Below are 9,033 nucleotides of genomic sequence, written 5' to 3'. Positions count from 1 at the left end.
CTTCCAGCAGCTGTCTGAACTTAGAGACAGCGTGCCAACACACTCACTCTTCCACAACACACACGCTCCCCGAACACACACACTGTCTGTCCCCAACACACACACACTCTCTGCCCACCACGCCCACGGCAGCTGAAAAGCAGCTGGCAATCGAGTCGGATGCCCATGGAACAATGGGATAGAGAAACCTGCCTCGTGTGGCTGCCTACGAGGCATTGCAAACCCTTCCCAAAGCACCCTGCGGCCAGTTGCACAGTGGGATAGCGTCCCACAATGCACTGCTCTCTGTGGCGATCCAAGAGCTGCTAGCCTGGATGCGCTCCGGTGACACAAGCAGCCTAGTGTGGACATGCAACAGCGGCTTAATTAAAACGCTTTAACTAAAGCAGCATAACTCTGTCGTGTAGACGTAGCCTGGCTCCCACTGGGGCCAAGGATGCTCAGGCACTGAAACTAAAGAGCCACAACTTCCTCCGTAGTTGGCAGGGTTCAAACCTGCACAGGGAGACCCCCCCCCCCCCCAAGGGATTTCGAGTCCACCACCTTAACACTCAGCCACAACTACTTGCTTTATAGAGCGCACTCATGACACTCTAGTTCTTTTCTCACTGAGTGATCGTTTCCAATTGTTTCCTCAGACCAGCGTCCACAACACACTCACTGCTGTGCTGTTGTGTAAGTGTGCCCAGGGCTGAACAAGGATTCCTGCTCGTTTCCCTTCTGGCTGGAGCATGAGGAGAGTGTGTTTGTGGCCAGTGATGTTGCTGTAGATTGTTGTAAAATTCCTGCCTCGATAATTCAGACAGTCCCTTTCCCGTCATATCCCCAGTACATCAGTGACTGTAATAGCAGGGGCAGGTTTTCTGTGGGGCACAGAGCTTTGCCAGGGGGTTGGTGTCTCCTTCCTTTCCTCACCCTGGAGGAAACTCAGCTTTTCATTCCATCTTTAATGTGTCATGGAATAACAACAGCAGCATGAAGAAAGAGGTGGGCAGGGTGGGCCTCAGGGGAGGGGCACAGAGGTGCAAGTGGTGGGCAGGGCAGGACGGAGAGGCACGGGTGGCAGGCTGGGTGGGTCTCATGGGTGGGGCTGAGAGGTGGGAGCGGCGGCCAGGGTGGGTCTCAGGGGAGGGGTCAGAGAGGTGTGGGTGGCGGGCAGACCTTGGGGTAGGGGGCGGAGAGGAATGAGCAGCCGGCAAGGAGGCCTCGGGGAGAGAGGAGCGAGTGAAAGGTGGACCAGCAGGCCTCAGCCGAAGAGGCAGAGTGGGGTGGGAAGAAGTCCTCCTCTTAACCCAGTGCTAGCTACACCGGGATTAGGCTGATATAACTGCATTGCTCAGGGAAGGTAAAATGTTTAACACCCCAAAGTAACGTTGTTACTGACTTAATTTTGTAGGATAGACCTGTCCAAAGAATCACACACACACCTTGGGAGTAAAACTTCACCCGCTTCTCTGCTTTACAGAATCGAAACACAAGAAACGCTTGTCAGGGCCCAGTGCGGGTTGGCAGGGAGTCAGGTGTGGGCAGACACCATACGTTAGCTAGATGAAGGCACCGTGGATTAGCTGGTTTAAAGCACCTGTCTTCTAAACAGGAGATCCTGGGTTCAACTTCCAGTAGTTGCTTTTAAGGCACCTGATACTGGCTCCTATCAGAAGACAAATAACAGAGTTAGATAGACCTTTGGTCTAGCCCAGTGTAGCCATTCTTGTTGTTTAAATTACACTCAGAGGCACTGATAATAGAGTGACTGAAAGTTTGGGTGTTAAGAGCTGATAGGCCAGTGTTCCAGTCCCCTCGCAAACGACCCCCTCCCTCTGGACAGGGGCAGGTCTGAGCTCTCACACCAAGTGGCTCATTGGGGCTGCCAGAATCTGTGGGCGGCTCACTCAGTTTACGCCAAGGGTTGAGTCCTGCTTTGTGCACTGTGTCTGAGAATGAAAATCCTTACTGAATGAGGGAGGCAACCTAGTGACAGAGGATGTGGAAAAAGCTAATGTACACAATGCTTTTTTTGCCTCTGTCTTCACAAACAAGGTCAGCTCCCAGACTACTGCCCTGGGCAGCACAGTGTGGGGAGGAGGTGACCAGCCCTCTGTGGAGAAAGAGGTGGTTAGGGACTATTTAGAAAAGCTGGACATGCACAAGTCCATGGGGCTGGACAAGTTGCATCCGAGAGTGCTAAAGGAACTGGCGGCTGTGATCGCAGAGCCATTGGCCATTATCTTTGAAAACTCGTGGCGAACGGGGGAAGGTGGGTGTTTTAATCACTGTGCAGACATAACGTTAGGATATGTCTACAGTGCAATGAATCACCCACGGCTGGCCAGTGTCACATTAATCAGGATCATGTGGCTTGGGCTGTAAAGTTGCAGTGTACAAATACAAAGAAACAAGAGCAAAAACCGGTTGCCTTTATAGCTAGATAGCTATAGATACATGGCAAATAGCAACAAGAATCAGCGTAGAGCTGGATCTAAAAAAAGGAAAGATTAATCTTTGCTCTACAAATAATAACTACTGATAAATGGTAATATAAAAAAGGACCTCAAATTCCTTCGTAATTTGATGGTTCTTGGAACTTCCAGGCATATTGGCTAGAATTTTTGAGACACAGATTGTCAGAAAAACATAACACGCTGAGTGCTCCACCTGAAACAACAGCAAATACTGTTGCCTAGATAGATAGATACATTGCAAAGAGCAACAAGAATCAATGTAGAGCTGAATCTGCAAAACAGAAAGATTAATCTTGCAATACAAATAATAATGTATTAATTATTATTAATTATTTATTATTATTTTATTTTATTTATTTTATTATGTCACAAAGGACCATGAATTCCTTCATACTTTTATCATCCTCAGGATGTAGCTGTGAATTCAGAGACATGATTATTTTCTGGAGCTGCCGTTGCAGTTTCAAAAGGAAATGCAGGCAGAAAATGAAGCAGGGAGGGTTGTGATGGGGTGCATGAAAGGAGAAGAGGCTTGCTCCTCTTGAGTTTTCTTTCCGTTGCTCTCATGATCCTGATGGAGGAAGCGGAAGCTTAATTTGAGTTTCTCCCCACTCCCCTCCTTCTGTCGTCGGAGTGTGTCTTCACCAGGAGTGCTTCCACCGAATGAAGAGGGGCAGTGTGGGGGGGCTGAGAAACGGGGCTCTTCACTCTGCGCAGCTGCCCACTGGGAGCCCAGCTGCCCCCTGGGCTCTTGACTCCCCACCTCCTCCCTGGAGTGGGAGCCGGCCACCTGGGCTTCTTGCCTGCCTGCGCTGGGAGCCAGGAGCTTTCGTGCAGCAGCCCCGCGAGGAGCCAGGCAGGTGCAGCCCCGCTGGGATCAGGAAGCAGAGGGCAGCCATGAAGGGAGCCAGCCGGAAGCCATGACATTGGTCCACCATTAGCCCGAAGCGAGCTCAGCAGTCTGTAACTAGACTTCTAACGAAATCAAAATTAGCTCTGAGATTCTACAGTGAAGAGAAAAGGAAGGTCAATTAGCATATAAGACCATCACCAAGGGGCCCATACCACCAAGTATTAATACTTATCCGCAACCTCTCTCAATTCACAGAGTTTTGGAACCCATGACCCTTGCCTTGCGATTGCTACTTAGTTGATGGTGAGTCCCTCCATCATAATAAAAGGCCAAGTACAGTTCCCAGCACAGTTCCCATAATCAGGGTAATAACAATTTATTCTTCCTGCCCCAATAACAGAGACACTGGGGATCCCACAGCAGCCAAAGTGACCATTTGGGCAGCTATGGCCGCGTTCTAGGCGCGGTGAGTGTGCCTATGCAAATGAGATCGGCCCCTGAAGTTCTTTTCCACAACTTGCCAGACCTCACCACCAGATGTCAGGATGAGGCTCACCCTGACACTGCTTACACTCCGTGTGGCCTGCCAGTCTCGGAAGCGGCTGGCGCGTCCCTGCAGCCCCGGGGGTGGGGGGATCTCCACACGCTGCCCCCGCCCCGAGGGCCAACTCTGCCATCTGTGGCAATGGGAGCTGCTGGGGTGGTGTCCGTGGGCAGCGATGGGCAGAGACCCCCCACCTAGGAGCTGCTGCCAGAGGGGGGTGTGGGTCGCTTTTGGGAGATGCCTGAGGTAAGAGCTGCACCCTCACTCTCTCCCGCACCCCAAGCCCCAGCCCAGACCCCAACCCCCTGCACCCAAACTCCCTCCCTGAGTCCACCCCCTGCATTCCCTCCTGCACCCTACCCCCATGCCCCAGCCCAGAGCCCACACCCCACACCCAAACTTCCTCCCAGAGCCTGCGCCCGCACCCCCTCCTGCACCCCAACCCCCAACCCAGATCCCGCACCCAAACTTCCTCCCACAGGCCTCCCCCCACACCTGCTCTCGCACCCCAACCCTCTTCCCCAGCCCAGAGCCCACACCCCACACCCAAACTCCCTCCCAGAGCCCGACCTGCACCCTCTCCTGCACCCCAACCCCCTCCCCCAGCCCAGAGCCCACACCCCACACCCAAACTCCCTCCCAGAGCCCAATCTGCACCCTCTCCTGCACCCCAACCCCCAGCCCAGAGCCCACACCTGCACCCAAACTGCCTCCCAGAGCCTGTACCCCTCACCCCCTCCCACACCCTAACCCCCTGCCCCAGCCCAGAGCCCACACCACACACACAATTCCTTCCCAGAGCCTGCCCCCACACCTGCTCCTGCACCCCAACCCCCTGCCCCAGCCCAGACCCCGCACCCTGCATTCCCTCCTGCACCCCAACCCCCTGCCGCAACCCACAGCCCACACCCAAACTCCCTCCCAGAGCCCAACCCCTTTCCCTCTCCCTCCCATACCCAAACTCCCTCCCAGAGCCTTAGGCAGATGTGGGGGGAGGTGGACGGGGAGGCAGGACTTGGTCCCATTCTGGAAACCACCAAAAATTGTAGAAACCTGCCGCCCCTGTCCAGCCCAACCTTCTGCGGGTGCCCCTCAGGCCCCACCCGTGCAGGGTTTGAAGCTTGCTTTGCTTAAATTCCAGGACGCTGGGGGACTTCAGCTCCCCTTTGTCCAGCGGGAACCTTCACCCCACTCCCAACCAGATTCTTGTCCATGGGATGACTGTCGGGGGGCTGGGCCCCTCTTTGTCTTTTCTCTCTGGGACAGGCCAGGGTACCTAGAACTGGGGTATCTGAGCATCCAGGACCTTCTATGGAGATGCCCTTCTCCTTCCCCTTCTGTGTCCCATCTGTCATTGACTCCAGCCTGTTTTCTATCCATCGTCAGCACCATCCCAAGCCAGCTGCACCCGCCTCAAAAAGACAGTGTCCCCTGATGGGTGTAAATCACTGAGCTCTCTCCTCTCTGAGCACTGACTGCCCCTCCGTCTCCTTGCCCCTCAGTCTGGGCAGACGGGACCTTTCCCTCCAGGGCTGGAGGATTCCCCCTTCTCATCCGCTACTGTCCCAAGCCACCCCTTGGGTGGGAATCTTAAATGTACCAAGGTGACTTAGGAGCAGAAACCCCCACAGACCTTCCGTGCAATGGGCACCTGCCACGCACTGAGCAGGACTGAAACTCCTGCAGGGAGACTGCTGGGCCACATCCCCTCTGGGCCTGAGCAAAGCAGCAGGGTGAAAAGAGACTTGGAGATGCTGGGGATCAAACCCGGGGCCTCATACATGCAAAGCATGCGCTCTACCACTGAGCTACATCCCCAGACGGGGGCTGTTTGGGATGGGTTACGCTCAGAGCCCTCCTGTTTCCAGAGCCTCCAGGGGCCTAACGGCAGCATGGGGGACACATTCCCTGCTCTGAGGGCCAAACCCTCTGTCCTGGAGGTTGCTGGTTCTCAGGGGTCACTTTGCAGCAGGGCCAGTTTCTCTATGTGGGGGAGAGAGAGGGCCTGCCCTGGACTCAGGGTGCAGAGATACACTCGGCCCTCTCCCCTGCATTGACTGGCTGGAGCTGCCAGCCCCTGCTGAAAGGTAACGGCGCTGGGGGGCGCTGTGAGTCGCTCAACACCTCACCCCGGTGGAAGAAGTTGGGGGTGGGGGGGGCTTTTCTCGGATCTGCTATTTCCACCTGCCTGTAAAGTCCAGCTTTCCCCAGCACATTCACTGCAGTGCACTCGGGTCACTGTTTCCATGGCTGACAGCAAAGAATCGCTCCCAGTTTCCCTTCTATCTGCAGCACGATTAGCCTGTGTCGGTGGTTAATGAGGTGGAACTAGTTGTCGGTGGTTATTCATTCCCCACCTGGACAATTCACACAGTCCCTTTCCTGCTCAAATCCCCAGCACCTCAGTGATCCCGGTAGCAGGGATTAGGTTTTCCCTGAGGCCCTGAGATTCTCAGGGTCCTTTTTTCCCTCCACCTGGAGTGAACTCAGCTTTTTCCCCATCCCAGACATTCCATGAAATAACAACAGCAGCATAAAGAAAGCAGGGAGGGAACATCTCCCGGCCAGGGCTGGAGGTGCCCAGGGCCCCCTGCTTCTCCATTGTTTCCATCGCAGAAGAGAAAGGTTCCTTGGAATTTGACACCCTACTTTGCACAAGGGACAGAGAAAGATCTTGATGTTCCTGCATCTACACAAAGAAAATTGTCCTTCTGTGTGAAAGAGAGGCAGGAAAAGGCTGTTTCTACCCAAATGATCAACAAAACCAGAAAGTGACGCTGTGCAATTAACGATCTGGTACTACACTAACTCTGCGGTTACTTAGATGCAGCCACAACCGGCTCTGTGGTTGGTAACCTTACAGAGACACTGCGGGTGATCATGAACTCGAAGCACGTTCCCTTTAAACAGCTGCCATTGGAATGTAACACAGACTCGTCCATTCCTCCCAAGGGGATGGGGTTCTTGTTCTTCTGCACATTGTAGCCCATGGAGACCAAGGATCTGAAAATGTGCCTTCATGTGTCTTTGTTTCATTGATGAAAACATAAACTAGACACTCAGAGGATTGGAACTGATTTCAGATGAGGGACCTGTTTGCTAGGTTTCTATGGATTTGCACAGGAAAACACTGAATGTTTCCATTCATCCCTATTCAGTGGAGCTCCCGAACATAATGGAAATGGATATGTGCTTATTTTTGTTAAGGGAACAGGCTTGTAAGGGGGCACTTGGATTTGAACCAAGGATCACTTAAGCTGCAGTCAAACACTCAACCACTGAGCTACACCCCCCATGGCATTGGCATAGGCAAGTCAGTGATCTTAAGGATTTTGAAGGACAGGCCCTGCTCAGAGAGCTCCTTTTCCATTCCCAGACGATGGGTGGTTTTAAAAATGGGGTTTGATTAAACTTTATCTATACATGTAGACCCCACAGCTTGCCCACCCACCGACACAGCTTCTCCCACTGACACAGCTCCCATCTCTTGGGGAGGTGGATTAACTACACGGATGGGACGGCTCTCTCCCATCCCCTTAGAGCATCTTCATTAGTTATGAATAAGTAGGAAATAACCAACTGAATGGACAGCAACCAATTTATCAAATATTGCTGAGCCTGCATTCAATATGGGTAACTGGTCATATTGGGCTGCATTAGGAGGAGCATTGCCAGCAGATTGAGGGAAGTGATTATTCCCCTCTATTCGGCACTGATGAGGCCACATCTGGAGCATTGCGCCCAGTTTTCAGAGCCCCCTCCCACTACAGAAACAAATTGGAGAGAGTCCAGGGAAGGGCAACAAAAATGATTAGGGGACTGGAACACATGACTTACGAGGAGAGGCCGAGGGAACTGGGATTATTTCGTCTGCAGAAGAGAAGAGTGAGAAGGATTTGATAGCTGCTTTCAACTTCCTGAAAGGGGGTTCCAAAGAGGATGGATCTAGCCTGTTCTCAGGGGTACCAGATGACAGAAAAAGGAGTAATGGTCTCAAGATGCAGTGGGAGAGGTCTAGGTTGGATATTAGGAAACACTATTTCCCTAGGAGGGTGGTGAAGACTGGAAAGGGTTACCTAGGGAGATGAGGAATCTCTTTCCTTAGAGGTTTATATGGCCTGGCTTGACAAAGCCCTGGCTGGGATGATTTAGTTGGGGTTGGTCCTGCTTTGAGCAGGGGGTTTGACTGTATACCTCCTGAGGTCTCTTCCAACCCTGATTGAGGGTTAGAATAATATTTCCCAACCAACTATCAGTTGAGCTAAGCGCAAATCAAGAAGGGTTTCTTCAGGTATGCTGGCAATAAGAAGAAAGCCAAGGAAAGTGTGGGCCCCTTACTAAATGAGGGAGGCAACCTGGTGACAGAGGATGTGGAAAAAGCTAATGTACTCAATGCTTTTTTTGCCTCGGTCTTCACAAACAAGGTCAGCTCCCAGACTGCTGCACTGGGCAGCACAGCATGGGGAGGAGGTGACCAGCCCTCTGTGGAGAAAGAAGTGGTTCGGGACTATTTAAAAAGCTGGACATGCACAAGTCCATGAGGCCGGATGCGTTGCATCCGAGAGGGCTAAAGGAGTTGGCGGATGTGATTGCGGAGCCATTGGCCATTATCTTTGAAAACTCATGGTGATCGGGCGAAGTCCCGGAAGATTGGAAAAAGGCTAATGTAGTACCCATCTTTAAAAAAGGGAAGAAGGAGGATCCTGGGAACTACAGGCCAGTCAGCCTCACCTCAGTCCCCGGAAAAATCATGGAGCATGTCCTCAAGAAATCAATTCTGAAGCACTTAGAGGAGAGGAAAGTGATCAGGAACAGTCAGCATGGATTCACCAAGGGAAAGTCATGCCTGACTAATCTAATTGCCTTCTATGATGAGATAACTGGTTCTGTGGACGAAGGGAAAGCAGTGGACGTGTTATTCCTCGACTTTAGCAAAGCTTTTGACACGGTCTCCCACAGTATTCTTGTCAGCAAGTTAAAGAAGTATGGGCTGGATGGATGCACTACAAGGTGGGTAGAAAGTTGGCTAGATTGTCGGGCTCAATGGGTAGTGATCAATGGCTCCATGTCTAGTTGGCAGCCGGTATCAAGTGGAGTGCCCCAAGGGTCGGTCCTGGGGATGGTTTTGTTCAATATCTTCATTAATGATCTGGAGGATGGTGTGGATTGCACCC

The 9,033-nt window shown here is 52.4% G+C and overlaps 1 non-coding gene across 1 annotated transcript; it reads right to left on the bottom strand.

Moving 5' to 3' along the window:
* Window positions 1-7,080: 7,080 nt before the first annotated feature.
* TRNAC-GCA (transfer RNA cysteine (anticodon GCA)) lies at window positions 7,081-7,152 on the bottom strand. Its single transcript has one exon. It is a non-coding gene; the product is annotated as a tRNA-Cys (tRNA).
* Between the last annotated feature and the right edge of the window lie 1,881 nt (window positions 7,153-9,033).

This window comes from Caretta caretta, chromosome 28 (assembly GCF_965140235.1).
Source record: "Caretta caretta isolate rCarCar2 chromosome 28, rCarCar1.hap1, whole genome shotgun sequence".
Lineage (NCBI taxonomy): Eukaryota > Metazoa > Chordata > Testudines > Cheloniidae > Caretta > Caretta caretta.
This window is presented reverse-complemented; position numbering and strand designations above follow the sequence as displayed.